The sequence below is a fragment of the Delphinapterus leucas genome, chromosome 8 (assembly GCF_059928025.1).
Source record: "Delphinapterus leucas isolate spDelLeu-1000000601 "Yukka" chromosome 8, BTC_Dleu_Yukka2, whole genome shotgun sequence".
NCBI lineage: Eukaryota > Metazoa > Chordata > Mammalia > Artiodactyla > Monodontidae > Delphinapterus > Delphinapterus leucas.
In genome coordinates this window covers 71,659,235-71,673,860 of record NC_143136.1, presented here as the reverse complement: position 1 = coordinate 71,673,860, position 14,626 = coordinate 71,659,235, and positions in this window count along the sequence as shown.

Sequence of the window (14,626 nt, the reverse complement as noted above, 5' to 3'; positions counted from 1 at the left end):
TGATTGGTCTGTTAATATTTTCTATTTCTTCCTGGTTCAGTCTCTGAAGGTTGTGCTTTTCTAAGAATTTGTCCATTTCTTCAAGATTGTCCATTTAATTGGCATATATAGTTGCTTGTAGTAATCTCTCATGATCCTTTGTATTTCTGCAGTGTCAGTTGTTACTTCTCCTTTTTCATTTCTACTTGTATTGATTTGAGTCTTTTCCCTTTTTTTGGATGAGTCTGGCTAATGGTTTATCAATTTTGGTTACCTTCTCAAAGAACCAGTGTTTAGTTTTATTGATCTTTGCCTACATTTACTTCATTTCTTTTTCATTTATTTCTGATCTGATTTTTATGATTCCTTTCCTTCTCCTAACTCTGGGGTTTTTTTGTCCTTCTTTCTCTAATTGCTTTAGGTGAAAAGTTTAGGTAGTTTATTTGAGATTTTTCTTGTTCCTAGAGGTAGGATATTGTATTGCTATCAACTTCCCTCTTAGAACTACTTTTGCTGCATCCCATAGGTTTTGGGTTGTCATGTTTTTATTATCATTTACTTCTAGATTTTTTTTATTTCTTCTTTGATTTCTACAGTGATATCTTGGTTATTTAGTAGTGTATTGTTTAGCTTCCATGTGTTGGTATTTTTTACAGTTTTTTTTCCTGTAATTGATATCTAGTCTTATAGCGTTGTGGTCAGAAAAGATACTTGATACTATTTTAATTTTCTTAAGTTTACCAAGGCTTGATTTGTGACCTGTGATATGATCTATCCTGGAGAATGTTCCATGAGCACTTGAGAAGAAAGTGTATTCTGTAGTTTTTGGATGGAATGTCCTATAAATATCAATTAAGTCTATCTTGTTTAATGTATCATTTAAAGCTTGTGTTTCTTTATTTATTTTCATTTTGGTTGATGTGTCCATTGGTGAAAGTGTGGTGTTAAAGTCCCCTATTCTTACTGTGTTACTGTCGATTTCCCCTTTTATGGCTCTTAGCATTTACCTTATGTATTGAGGTGCTCCTATGTTGGGTGCATAAATATTTACAATTATTATATCTTCTTCTTGCATTGATCTCTTGATCATCAAGTAGTGTCCTTCTTTGTCTCTTGTAGTAGTCTTTAGTTTAAAGTCTATTTTGTCTGATATGAGAATTGCTACTCCAGCTTTCTTTTGATTTCCATTTGCATGGAATAACTTTTTCCATCCCCTCACTTTCAGTCTGTATGTGTCCCTAGGTCTGAAGTGGGTCTCTTGTAGACAGCATATATACGGGTCTTGTTTTTGTACCCCTTCAGCCAGTCTATGTCTTTTGGTTGGAGCATTTAATCCATTTACATTTAAGGTAATTATCAATATGTATGTTCCTATTACCATTTTCTTAATTGTTTTGGGTTTGTTATTGTAGATCTTTTGCTTCTCTTGTGTTTCCCACTTAGAGAAGTTCCTTTAGCATTTGTTGTAAAGCTGGTTTGGTGGTGCTGAATTCTCTTAGCTTTTGCTTGTGTGTAAAGGTTTTAATTTCTCTGTGGAATCTGAATGCGATCCTTGCTGGGTAGAGTAATCTTGGTTGTAGGTTTTTCCCTTTCATCAGTTTAAATATGTCCTACCACTCCCTTCTGGCCTGTGGAGTTTCTGCTGAAAGACCAGCTGTTAACCTTATGGGGATTCCCTTGTATGTTATTTGTTGTTTTTCCCTTGCTGATTTTAATATTTTTTCCTTTGTATTTAATTTTTGATAGTTTGATTAATATGTGTCTTGGGGTGTTTCTCCTTGGATTTATCCTGTATGGGACTCTGTGCGCTTCCTGGACTTGATTGACTATTTCCTTTCCATATTAAGGAAGTTTTCAACTATAATCTCTTCAAATATTTTCTCAGACCCTTTCTTTTTCTCCTCCTCTTCTGGGACCCCTATAGTTCGAACGTTGGTGCGTTTAATGTTGTCCCAGAGGTCTCTGAGACTGTCTTCAATTCTTTTCATTCTTTTTTCTCTATTCTGCTCTATGGTTGTTATTTCCACTATTTTATCTTCCAGGTCACTTATCTGTTCTTCTGCCTCAGTTATTCTGCTATTGATTCCTTCTAGAGAATTTTTAATTTCACTTATTGTGTCGTTCATCATTGTTTGATTGCTCTTTAGTTTTTCTAGGTCCTTGTTAAACATTTCTTGTATTTTCTCCATTTTATTTCCAAGATTTTGGATCATCTTTACTCTCATTACTCTGAATTCTTTTTCAAGTAGACTACTTATTCCCTCTTCATTTGTTTGGTCTGGTGGGTTTTTACCTTGCTCTTTCATCTGCTGCGTATTTCTCTGTCTTCTCATGTTGTATAACTTACTGTGTTTGGGATCTCCTTTTCTCTGGCTGTATGTTTGTAGTTCCCATGGTTTTTGGTGTCTGCCCCCAGTGGGTAAGGCTGGTTCAGTGGGTTGTGTAGGCTTCCTCGTGGAGGGGACTGGTGCCTGTTTTCTGGTGGATGAGCTTGGATCTTGTCTTTCTGATGGGCAGGACTGTGTCCATTGGTGTGTTTTGGGGTGTCTGTAAACTTACTATGATTTTAGGCAGCCTCTCTGCTAATGAGTGGGGTTGTGTTTCTGTCTTGCTAGTTACTTATTGTAATAAACTATTACTTGTTGGAGATGGTTTAAATCAGTGGTCTCCAAACTTTAAAAATTGTGTATCCAATTGATAGCTTTTGGCATGGGGTGTTGAGCACTGAAGCTTACTGGTCGTTGAGTCGAGCTGGGTCTTCGTGTTGAGATGGAGATCTCTGGGAGAGCTCTCACCGATTGATATTATGTGGGGCCGGGAGGTCTCTGGTGGTCCAATGTCCTGAACCCGGCTCTCCCACGTCAGAGGCTTAGGCCTGACACGTGGCCAGAGCACCAAGACCCTGTCAGCCACATGGCCAGGTACATGGGGAGTTTCTTGCCTTTTGGGAAGTCTGAGGTCTTCTGCCAGCGTTTAGTAGGTGCTCTGTAGGAGTTGTTCCACATGTAGATGTATTTTTGATGTATTTGTGGGGAGGAAGGTGATCTCCACGTCTTACTCCTCTGCCATCTTCAAGGTCTCCTCAGGGACATTGAATATTATAAGCTGTTATTGAAAGGGTGAGAGGTATAATTGTTATTTATAGTATTATACAATTAGGTTTCCCAATTATTTTAACGAAACTTACTTTGATGACTCTCAATCCAAGTACAGTTGAGATTCTTTGCATTTCTCTTCAGACTGTATACTGTGGTCTTGGGTTTTGTACTTTGCAACCAAACTTGTCTGTATTTAACTTGTAAATATTGGAAGAGGAGAATGAAGTCCGCCATAAAGCTGCAGTCCTCTGTATAGCTTGTCTTGTATTTGCCACAGTCCATCATCGCTGAAAGGTGTTAGAATGAAGAATTTAGGAGTTTAGTCAAGATGAAAATGGGAAATTCTGGAGATATAAAGAAAACATGGGATGGTAATGGTATTATGTAAGGAGTATATTGGTATATGTTAGTGAATAGCTCTGTTAGAATATCAGCACTATTTGGAAAGCTGTCAATGTCATCTCATATTTAAACTATTAGGTGCATATTTAAGCTGTGCAAATCACTTGCATTCATTTCATGGCTAATCAATCCAGTCTAAAATCATTTGCCAAATAAAAATGGGATTTTCTCTAGCAGCCAGATACTTAAGTCACTAGACACCAAACTATGGGATAAAAAATCAGTTCAACATCCCAGTTAATTATTGGCTTAAAACAATATTGTGTTGAGTCCTGGCACACACCCTTTAGCAGCAGATGTCTTGGTTTTGGACCATTTTGATGATCTCGGTAACTCTAGCATGATAAACTAATGATGGAAATTATTTTTTCATTTTAATTTTACATTGTGGATGGAGCTATTGGCCTTTAACATAACCTAGTTTCTATTGCAGCCAGGGCCTAAATTAGAACAGTAACAGTGGAGAAGGAGAGCAGGTGACATATTCCAGAGCTATTTGGAAGGTTTGGTATCTGAAAGAGGAAAGTGGGAATTGAAAGAATAAATTCCAAGCTTCTAAAGTGGGCAACTCAAATGATGGTACCATTTGCTGTGATAAGGGAGACTGGAGGAGGGGGAGGTTTTAAGGGGAAGACAAATTCTGTTTTAGATTTGGTGAACTTGAGGTATTCATGGTATGGATGTGGAGAAATTCACTGAGTCTGGAATTCAGGAGGGATCTGTGTTGGAGACAGAGATTTGAGAGTCATCAGATGAAGTTATAGGACTGTCTAAACAATGAAAGAATTCTAGGGAATACTAATATGGAGGGGAAAAGAGGGAGGAAGGGGAGAGAGGAGGCATGAAGACAGTCAGAAAGAAAAGGTGGAGGAAGAAAACTGTGAAACTATTGCTTATTGGAGATGGTTTAAATCAGTGGTCTCCAAACTTTAAAAATTGTGTATCCAATCGATGGCTTTTTTGAACAATACCCATATATGTATATTTACTTATGAATTATATATATATAACATTATCAATCCATAAGTAACTCTTAGTAAAACTTAATTTCTCTAAGTTTTAGATATAAACTGAATATATTTTATTTAGTAAAAGATGTTTATTTTTCCCATTTTATGTCTATCAGGGAGCTGAAACGACATCAGTGTCCACACATATATGAATTTAGTCACAACGGATCATACCACCATTATTTGTAAGTTTAAATAAATATATAAGTTTACATGAAGCTAAAAGAGTTCTTGTAAAAAGTATTAACTAAACATGTAAATGACAAGAAAGCTGTATCGCATTTAATTGGCATGGTTTTTCCTTCTTACTGATACATAAAATAATGGTGCCTGTTACAATCAATGGAAGTTGCAAGATTTTCTTTTCCCACCCAAGTGAATCATCTTGTATGCCCCACTTTGGAGATTGGGTTTTAATTAAGAGAGAGGGGTCCACAGTGTGGAATACCTTGAAGAAATTAAATAAAATGCTGTCTTCTAATAAATGGAAAAATGTTTATCACCTTTAACAACTCGGTCACTGGGGGCCTTGATGGGGGCAGTGTCAATACTAGAAGAGGTGGCAGCCAGATCATGGAGGTTCAAGGCCTAAGCAGTAACAGGTTACATTTAATACATACTCACTGCATGCCAAACTGTGCTAACTGAGCACTTTTCATATAACTCTGAGAAGTTGTGATTACCCCTGATTTAAAGTAATAATCAGAGACTTTCAGAGTTTAAGTGACTTGCCCTAGGTCATACAGCTAAGTAATTGGTCCTCGCAACATTTGAACCCATGAGATCTGCGAGGTGGAAGAGGAGAACCATTGTTTTCCAGCTGCAGGTATGCGCAAGTGCATGAGCATCTGTGAATGGCAGACATCTGGGCAGACATGCCAAGATTTCCAGGCTTCCTCCTGAGAATCACCTACTTTGCTGCTGCAGAGGGCTGAGATCCTCAATAGTGGTTTCTACAATGTATGCATTTCTAAATTCCTTGAATTCCAGCAGTGGCTTCTCTGACCTTTGCTCTGACCTTCTCCCTGGGCCTTCTAGAGACCGAGCAATCCTCTAATTTTCTGTGTTAAATCCCCTTTAACTTGATGTGTTTAGAGAGCTTTTTGTTTTCCTGACATAGCCTTGGCTAATGGATCCCTCCAGTTCTTCATTTAAGCTGGATTATGAGCTTTTCCACATCAGTATTAGTCAGGATTATCATATCTGTCACGATTCTTAGTTGCAAGCAAGATAAAGAAAATATAGCCAATTTAAAAAGAAAAGAAATTTATTGAATGGATTCAGAGAGCATGTGGAATTGCTGGGAGGGCTGGAAAACCAGGCTCTGAAAATGAATCTAGGCAGTAGATGGGAAACCATGGATAAAATCATGTCACAGAGCCACTGCAGTGACATCCACTGTTACAATCAGTGGTGGGTGTGCCTAATTGATGAATCTAACCCATGCGCCTCTGTCCTGGACTTAGAGGTGACAGGGCAATTGAGTACCTGACCTTTCAGCGTTTAGAGTGATAGCTCTCTGCCTCATAATTCAGAGGAACCTCAGACGAGATTCAAATGCTGGGAAGCCTCATAATTCATGCATATCTTCTCTAACATCCAATTTTTGCGTGTGTGCTCTTGTTTATACCTTTTGTTTTCTCTGGCAAACCCTCCAAATGCTTATCATCCCCACTGTGTGTATTTATCCTTTAAGATCCAGCTTCCTCCTGGAAACCTTTCCAGCTGCAAGTACCTGCTTCCTGCCCCGAACTCCTACAGCAATTTGTATCTTGTTTGACCTTATTAAATTCTAATTTGTTTTTATTGATATCTTTAGTTAAAAATGTTAAAGTTATAGCACATTTAAGGTTGAATGAACATTACAGGTTGTCTAATGTGGCTTGCTCATCAGCTCATTGAGGTCATGGCTTGCCTTACCCAAATTTGTAAACCCCCAGTTCTGAGCGGAGTACTTGCTTATAGTAGACATATCATAAATATTAGTGACATTGAATTAAAGGAGCCGTACCAAGATTTCCCCATTTCCGTTCTCTCTTCCAGCCACCACCTTCCACCACCACTTGCTGGTATTTATCTCAACCCTTCCCACATCCTCTAGGATCTTATTTCCCTCCTTTTCTTCTTCTGGAATTTTCATCACCTTCTACAGATTCCTGCCCAGTGGCCTGAAATATGCTCAAATGTCCCTCGTTCTAAAATAACCATTCTTGGCTATCTTTCTTTCTACTCCCGCACTTAAAAAAAGTTTATATACAGCCTCCATGTTGTCGCTCCTCTCAGCGGCTCGTTTCTTATTCGAGTCTGGCCTGTTTCCTCTTGAAGATGCCAGAGACCGCAATGGGCTGATCCAGGAACCATTTGCCCGCGTCCTCTTTGGCTTCCTGGTTGTTTGCCTCTGGTGATCACGTGACCACTGCTCTTCTCTCCAGAGAGACTTGCACACCTGATTCCTCGGCTGCCTTTCCTGCCCCTTCGCTGCCCTCTTCCTCCCCTCCCCCACCCCGGCTGCTAGCCCGGTTGACTGCACCTTCCCAGTCAGAGGCTTCTGCCCAAGACAGTCAGAATGTCTTCTGCAGGTGGAGATAGCACTAAAGTCTCTGCGGGGCGTGCCCTGCAGACAGCACTGCGGTCCCTTTGTCACCAAACCGTTCCCTTGGCTTGTGTGAGCTTGTTCCTCCTCACAGCTGCTGGCCTCATTTGGTCATTGTTTTCTGGGCCTGGTTTTCCCCTTCCCACTCTCTAAGCCCATGTCCTATCGATACCCTCCTCTTCTGCTTAGGTGAGCCAGAGTTGGGTTCTTTGGTTTGCTCCCAAGACCCCTGGCTAGTACATTTTCTTTTCTTCCTCTTTCTGACCCTTAAGTGAAGGTATTCCTTCCAGCTCTTTCCTTGCCTGTTTTTTTTTTTGTTTTTTTTTTTGTTTTACTATCCACACTTTTTTTTTTTAGCACTGGCAAGCTCACCTATTTCCCAGATATAGGTTACCACCTTTATGTTGATTTTTCCCAAAACTTTTTCCAGATTCCACTTCTCTCCTGAGCTCTAATCTAATCTCATGTTTCCATATGCACACCCACTGCCTGTCCTGATGCACCCAAACCAGTAAGACTAAAATTCAGACTCACCAATTTCCATCTCGCTAATAAACCAATTTCTCCAAATTTATTTTTCTTGCTGAACACCCAGACTTTGGATTTTTCTTTCTAGGGGTCCCTCACATCCCCCAATAGTACCAAGTCCTTTTTATTTTTTTCTGGACCAATACCTCTCAAATCCTGTCTTTCCAGGACTTCCCCAGCAGTCCAGTAGTTAAAAGACTGTGCCTTCCAACGCAGTAGGCACGGGTTTGATCCTTGGTTGGGGAACTAAGATCCCACGTGCTGTGGGGTGTGGCCAAAAACTTAAAAAAAAAGATCCTTTCTTTCCCTCATACTGTCATTACCTTGTTGTTGCCTGAACAATTGTCACATGCTCCCCACTGAGCTCCTACCTCTAGCTGTCCCTCCGAATCAATCTGACACATGTGGTCAGATTAAATTTCCTAAAACACAGTTCTGGGCACAGCACCGTCTCTCCTGCCCTTTCGCGCATCTTCTGTGCTGTAGTCTAAAGTGAAAACTCTAAAACCTGACTCTCAAGCCATCCACAGTCAGATCCTAACCTACTTCACCCTTCTTTATCCTATAGGTAGGATTTAAAAAAACACTTTATGACCCATAATCATGTTCCATACTCTCCCACTCACAGGCCTTTGCTTAGGGTGTTTTCTTTACATGGAGTCTCTTTCTCTGTACTCAACCCAAGAGTCAACTTAAGTGCCAAACAAAATGCCATCTCCTCCATGAAGTCCTCCTTCTGTATATTATTAATTTGTACTATTCTACAATTTTTAAAGTGCCTATTTTGCCTCCTCAAAGACAGGGATTGGGCTTGGCAAATTGTTATTTTGGTTGAATACAGTAACTCCATCAATTTATTTTAATTGAATTGAATATGCTTCTGATAGCAACTTCTTTTCTTTTCCACTCCATGGTTACCCTCACTTCTTAGTTTAATTGAATTTCAAGTGGATAAATGTGTGGGAAGAAGGGGATGCTCCATATGTGATCTGCTGTAGGTGAGGATGACCCAACGTTTTTAAGATAATGATAATTTAATTATTGTTATAGCTAGGATACTTAAATGCAAAAAAGTGAACCCACTCTAGCTTAAGCAGAAAAGTAACTTATGAAAGTATATTAGGCAGCTCACAGAATCGTTGAGAGGGTCTGAGACTACACAGTAAAAGCAGTGCATAAATTATACCAGAGGACTCCACAGCCACACCCTTTGAACATAGAATCTGCAGCTCATAGCATATTTGGCAGTAGTTCTGGAATTTCGGCCTCTTCAGCTGTGTGCATCTGCCACCACTCTCACCACAGTGGACTCTGTGCAGAGCCTCTTTCTTCGTCTTTGTGTTCGTTTCCAGTGTGTAACAAATTACCAGAAACTGAGTAACTTAAAACTAAAATTTATTTGCTCACAATTCTGGAGGTCAGAAGTCAGAAATCAGTATCACTGAGCAGAAATCAAGGAAGCTGCAGGCAGGGCTATGCTCCTGCTGGTGGCTCTAGGGGAGAATCCATTCCTTGCCTCTTCTAGCTTCTGGCTTCTGGCATTACTTGGCTTGGCTGCATAACTCCAGTCTTTAAGGCCAGGATCTTCAAATCCCTGTCTGGTCTGTCATCACATTGTCATCTCCTCCTTGTATGTGTCAAATCTCCCTCTGCCCTCCTTTTTTAAGGAGACATGCAATGCTGTGTATGTGTATATGTGTGTATAATGCGGGTTACTCTCCCTGTCTCAATACCTTTAATTTAACCACATCTGCAAAGTCTTTACCTTATAATCAGGTAATAGGACCTGATATCTTCGGGGGCCATCACTCAGCCTGCCTACCATAGTGTTTTCTTCTGCCCTGAAGTCTCACTTGTGTACATCTCCCTGGTGGAGTCCAGGTCACATGCCTGCTGCTGAGCTGCAAGGGAGGCTGGGAAGTAAGCTTATCAGGGAAGGTGTTCAAAGATGATAGATGGACAAAATATATGTCAAATATCAACTAAAATAGTCGCCAAAGCATCATAAAAATGAACTTGGTGCCAGAATCTTTAAACTGAGAGAAGCTACTTATGGCTGAATGTCTTGGGCACCAAATTTGAAGCCATGCAACTATGGACAAGGAAAATCATCAACCTGCAAAATCACTTTCTTTGACTTGGGGAGGGGGTGTGACAAAAACAAAACAAAAACTTCAGGGACAGCTTTGGGCTGTGTACCTCCTTTGATCACAGGAAAAATCTTCCCTAGGACCCTAGAGTGGACAATTCAGTTAGATCCTATATTTTGTTAAGAATAACATTTGGTTATAATGTCATGGCAAATTCCATTTCTTATCTGGTCTGATGTATATCACACCTGTGGTGCCCAGCATCATCCAATACATTTATGGCAACAAGGACTTGGACAATAGGAGATGGACAACTTCTGATTTTTCAACTCTCTGATATGATTTTCAAACAAACCAAAAGGTCCTCCTTGTACCTCCCTTTTTTCCAATGCACATGTGAGCCTCCATGTCAGCAATTAATTTTCCCAGCTCCTCTCACCTGTGTGTCTGCTAGAAGTAATGGTGCCAACTTTTATTTGCCTAATCAGTCTGTCAAAAAAAAAAAAATCAAATAGTCTGGTAAGAAATGCCATGGCTTAATAGTATTACAGTGGTGGTAGGTATCTTACAGGTTGCCCAGTGTCTAAATAACTGTGGCAGAGCAATAATTCTACATTTTGAGGTGCATGTGTATGTAAGACGGGGAGGGAACCATGTAAAAGTTACTGAGATTAGCATTTATAGCAACTACATAGATGTCAATATAAATACATTTTGGGCTCTTCTGTATAAATAATCTTCTGAGAACATTGTTTTTATTGTTGACACTTAGCTGTAGGTTTCTAAGACACACTTAAAATCCAATTTGTTCCCTTGAGCACTTTTTTGTGAATCTGGCAGCATAACAAAAACTTTCTTTTGGAGGCCCAGAATCAAAGTGATGAAAAAAAAGTTGTGAAAAAATTATTTTTTCTTTAACCTTAGAGGCTTCCTATTTCTTTGATGAGAGATTTTATTCGGGAAGGGACTGTTATGACCTGATTGACAATGATCTCGGCTCCTCCAGACACTGACTGAAAAGTTTGGGGCAAATACCTAACACTTTCTGGCACTCCGCTTCTCATTATAAGATGAGAATCATAACCATGTCACTTTCTTACTTTCCAGCACCAGTCACTTCTTCCTTTATTAGATATGACTGGCATTTTTAGAAAAGTATATTTTAGTGTTTGTCTCTCCCTTGGGTTCTAGAGTGGTTTTGTGTATATCGAACATTCACCAAATGTCCATCTCTGTTTTAACGCCAACCCACTCATTCGATGTGACCTTTGTGGTAGGGGGAGGAAGGATGAAGGAGAACTGGAGAAGTTTTGGAAGCTTCACTCCATGAATTAATACTTCTGCTTCAGCATAATTCTGGTATTTGATCAAACATAAAAAGCTTCGAGCTTTTAATGTCCTGCTGACACCAGTATCAACAAAGCATTGAAGTGGAAGCTTTCTGGTGGCTGATTAGAGGGAGATTTTATTTCACTGACTTTAAGACTAAGCATACCTTTTAGTAGGTTTTTCTCAAGGGTAAGCTACATCATGCATTATAAATCAAATTCAAGAGCTTTAATAAAGGACCCTTGGTAATTTGGTAATATATTATCACTATGTTTTGGAAAGGCGATAAATGACTGCTTTTTATAGTGTAATTTAAAATAATAATATGGATTACCGTTGTGTTCAGTCATGAAAGTATAATTTAACAGTTTGGGCTTATAATAACCTTTTTTCTCTTGACAGTGTCCACTCTAATTTTAGCCCAAGAATGGCTTACTTGGGAATGATTTACTGTGCTTGCTGTTAGAGTCTAGTAGGGCTGAACATGTGTTTAATTGGAGTTTTATGTTGTTGTCTTGAAAAAGCTTCACACAAAAATGAAATTTAAAGCTGGAGGATAAAGACTGTCAAAGTGTGAGCTATTCCAATATCAAAAGCATGACCCAAGCTTGTTGTACCTATAGGGGCCCTCCAGGAAATGGGGAGCTCATGAGAAGAGGAACTGAAGAGAGTTTAATGAAGGAACTATTTATAAAGGTGTGGGAAGGTGCCAGGGAGCAACAAAGGACAGTGAAGCACCCAGGAATTCCTGCACTAGGAGACTTTACCACCCCAGGCCTGAAGAGATAAGTGGTTTTGCTGTTCCTGGATCTGGAAAAGGTTGTGGGACTGGGGCAGGATATGGGTGCTGTGGCCTCAGTAGAAGAATGTGGTCACTGTTCGGTTGCATTTAGGCAAGGAGGGAGTCAGGGAGATTTGAAATCTCTTTGCAGAGTCTCCCATTGGGTGGACCCAACAAAAGCTGGAAGGCAAGGAAGTCCAAGTGATATAGTCTGAGTTACAGAGCAAGGTGAAGACAGGTGGGGCGTGGATTTGTAGGACTATCCAGCATACATAACAGACTGCAAGTGAGGAAACATGAACAAAACTGATGCTAAGAGACTTTGCATTTTTATCTGATATGTATGTGACCGATTAGAACCTAAACTCAATGATCTACTAGTTCCTGTTTTTTCTGCTTTCTAGCCATTACACATAAAATAGACTCTTTCAAAGTTCTCTTTTTCCTCAGGTTATGTGACTTTCAGAGCTGTTTTGTATCTTTAATCAAGTTGGAATGCAATGCACTAGCTTTTAGCAAGAATATGTTGGTCTCTAGGAACACAGAACAAAACAGAAACCAACCTAATTCCTGCTACTATCCAGAACTGCAGGAGGAAATCTTGCTATTCATAAGATCCATCAAAAAAAGCAGATGGGTAACTTTGCTTTTAGTTGTTCATCAGGTATTCTGTAGATCTCCTCTGGGCTTCCTGAATCCCCCTCCTGTATCTTCTTCCTTCAACCCCCCACTTTCAGAGCTCTACCTGGGGCTTCTTCCCTGCTCCACAGACCTGTTTGGATTCCAAAGCAGAACTGCAACTATGTCTCAACTTCCCAAGTATCTGAGTTAGCTGAGAAGCCTATATGCCCTTCCCTGACTTTATAGCCCAGCCTCTTTCATTGTCCTTGGTCTGCCATCCCCCCCACTCCTCTGAACCTCCATTTTTCTTACAGTGCTCTGGGGTCAGCCGAACTGCAGGCAACACAGACTACTGATGAAAGCTTGGAACTGGGAATCATGAGATAGATTCTAATTCCAACCTTGCCACAAATTAGCCATGTATCATTCATTGGTTAAATCAAAGAATATTTCGAAGCCTTGTTTTTGTTATCTGGAAAACAGGGTGCATGAAACATCTGTGATCCCTTAAATACTACCGTGAAATCAATAGAATGAGAGTTGGTGGAAGAAACCTAGTTGTCTTCACAGGAAATGGAGGCTAAGTGGAGATGGGATGGACCTTGAAGATCACAACTGTGTCCCAGGATCTGGTTTTCGGTTTTAAGCCACAGAAATTCACCCTAGTCACTCTGGGACTACGGGATGTCATGCCTTGACTCACCCTAACTAAACACCCACAAAATCTGGGGTAGAGATTTTTGTGCCAATTTATGATTTTTCTGCCATCCAAGTAAGCACCATGACCTGTTCTTCAGTCACTGTACCAGCATAAGTTCCTTGCATCTAGATCCCCTTTCCAATGAGATTACCCACCCTTGGGCACCTCCTACTGCAACATTCTGGAGCCCTCACTGCCCCAACAAAACCACACAGGAGACTGAAGTAGCTATCAAAATGCCATTGTATTAATTAACAATGAGAAATTTAAGATTAGTACTTATACAATCAGCACTGTTTTTCAAGCTGCATGGGCAATTTAATCACAGTCTCAAGCTATTTCCTTTACCATAGGCAACCGCTCTCCTAAGAGCCTAATATACTCAAAGTCTGGGAAGTCAGACATTCTCACAACACTAGGCAGATCTACACTAAGGAGGTTTTCGTTGGGCATGGAAATAGAACCAACATAGTTATGCTTACATCACAAGGTAAAATGGTTTAACAATACATCCATCTCACCCAGGGATGTCTTTGGAACGCTAAAATACACTCTGCCCAATATCCAATTCCCCTTGCCCCCAACACTGTCGAGGATGTCTGTCTCTGAGCCTGCTTCCATGGGGCAGTGATTCCCCTCGCCACTCCCTTCCTCAGCACCTACTTGCTTTCTTTCCTCGGACATGTTTAATCAAGTTGAAATCTAGACGGTAGAGAGGTGGCCTGGGGAGCTATTTTCTCTCTTTTAGATGACTTGCTTATTTATGTTCAGATCCATTCTGTGTGGATTTCAGAGTTAAGTTCTGAGGGAAATTCTCACTTCCTGTGTTTGGAGTAAATCTCAAACTCTAACAGCTGAAGAAGAAGCTGAAAACTTCACTGCCTTGGTGGGCCAGCCAAGCCCTCTGTGAAATATGCTGTTAAAATGAAGGCAAGGCTGGAGATTGGTTCAAGATGGCAGAGCAGAAGGACATGCCTTCACTCCCTCTTGTGAGGGCACCGAAATCACAACTAACTGCTGAACAATCATTGACAGGAAGACACTGGAACTCACCAAAAAAGATACCCCACATCCAAAGACAAAGGAGAAGCCAGAGTGAGATGCTAGGAGAGCCACAATCATAATAAAATCAAATCCCATAACTGCTGGGTGGTGACTCACAAACTGGAGAACACTTATAACACAGAAGTCCACCCACTGCAATGAAGGCTCTGAGCCTCACGTCAGGCTTCCCAACCTGGGGGTCCAGCAATGGGAGGAGGAATTCCTAGAGAATCAGACTTTAAAGGCTAGTGGGATTTGATTGCAGGACTTCGACAGGACTGGGGGAAACAGAGACTCCACTTTTGGAGGGCAAACACAAAGTAGTGTGCGCATCGGGACTCAGGGGAAGGAGCAGTGACCCCAAAGGAGACTGAACCAGACCTACCTGCTAGTGTTGGAGGGTCTCCTGCAGAGGTGGGGGGTGGCTGTGTCTCACCGTGGAGATAAGGAC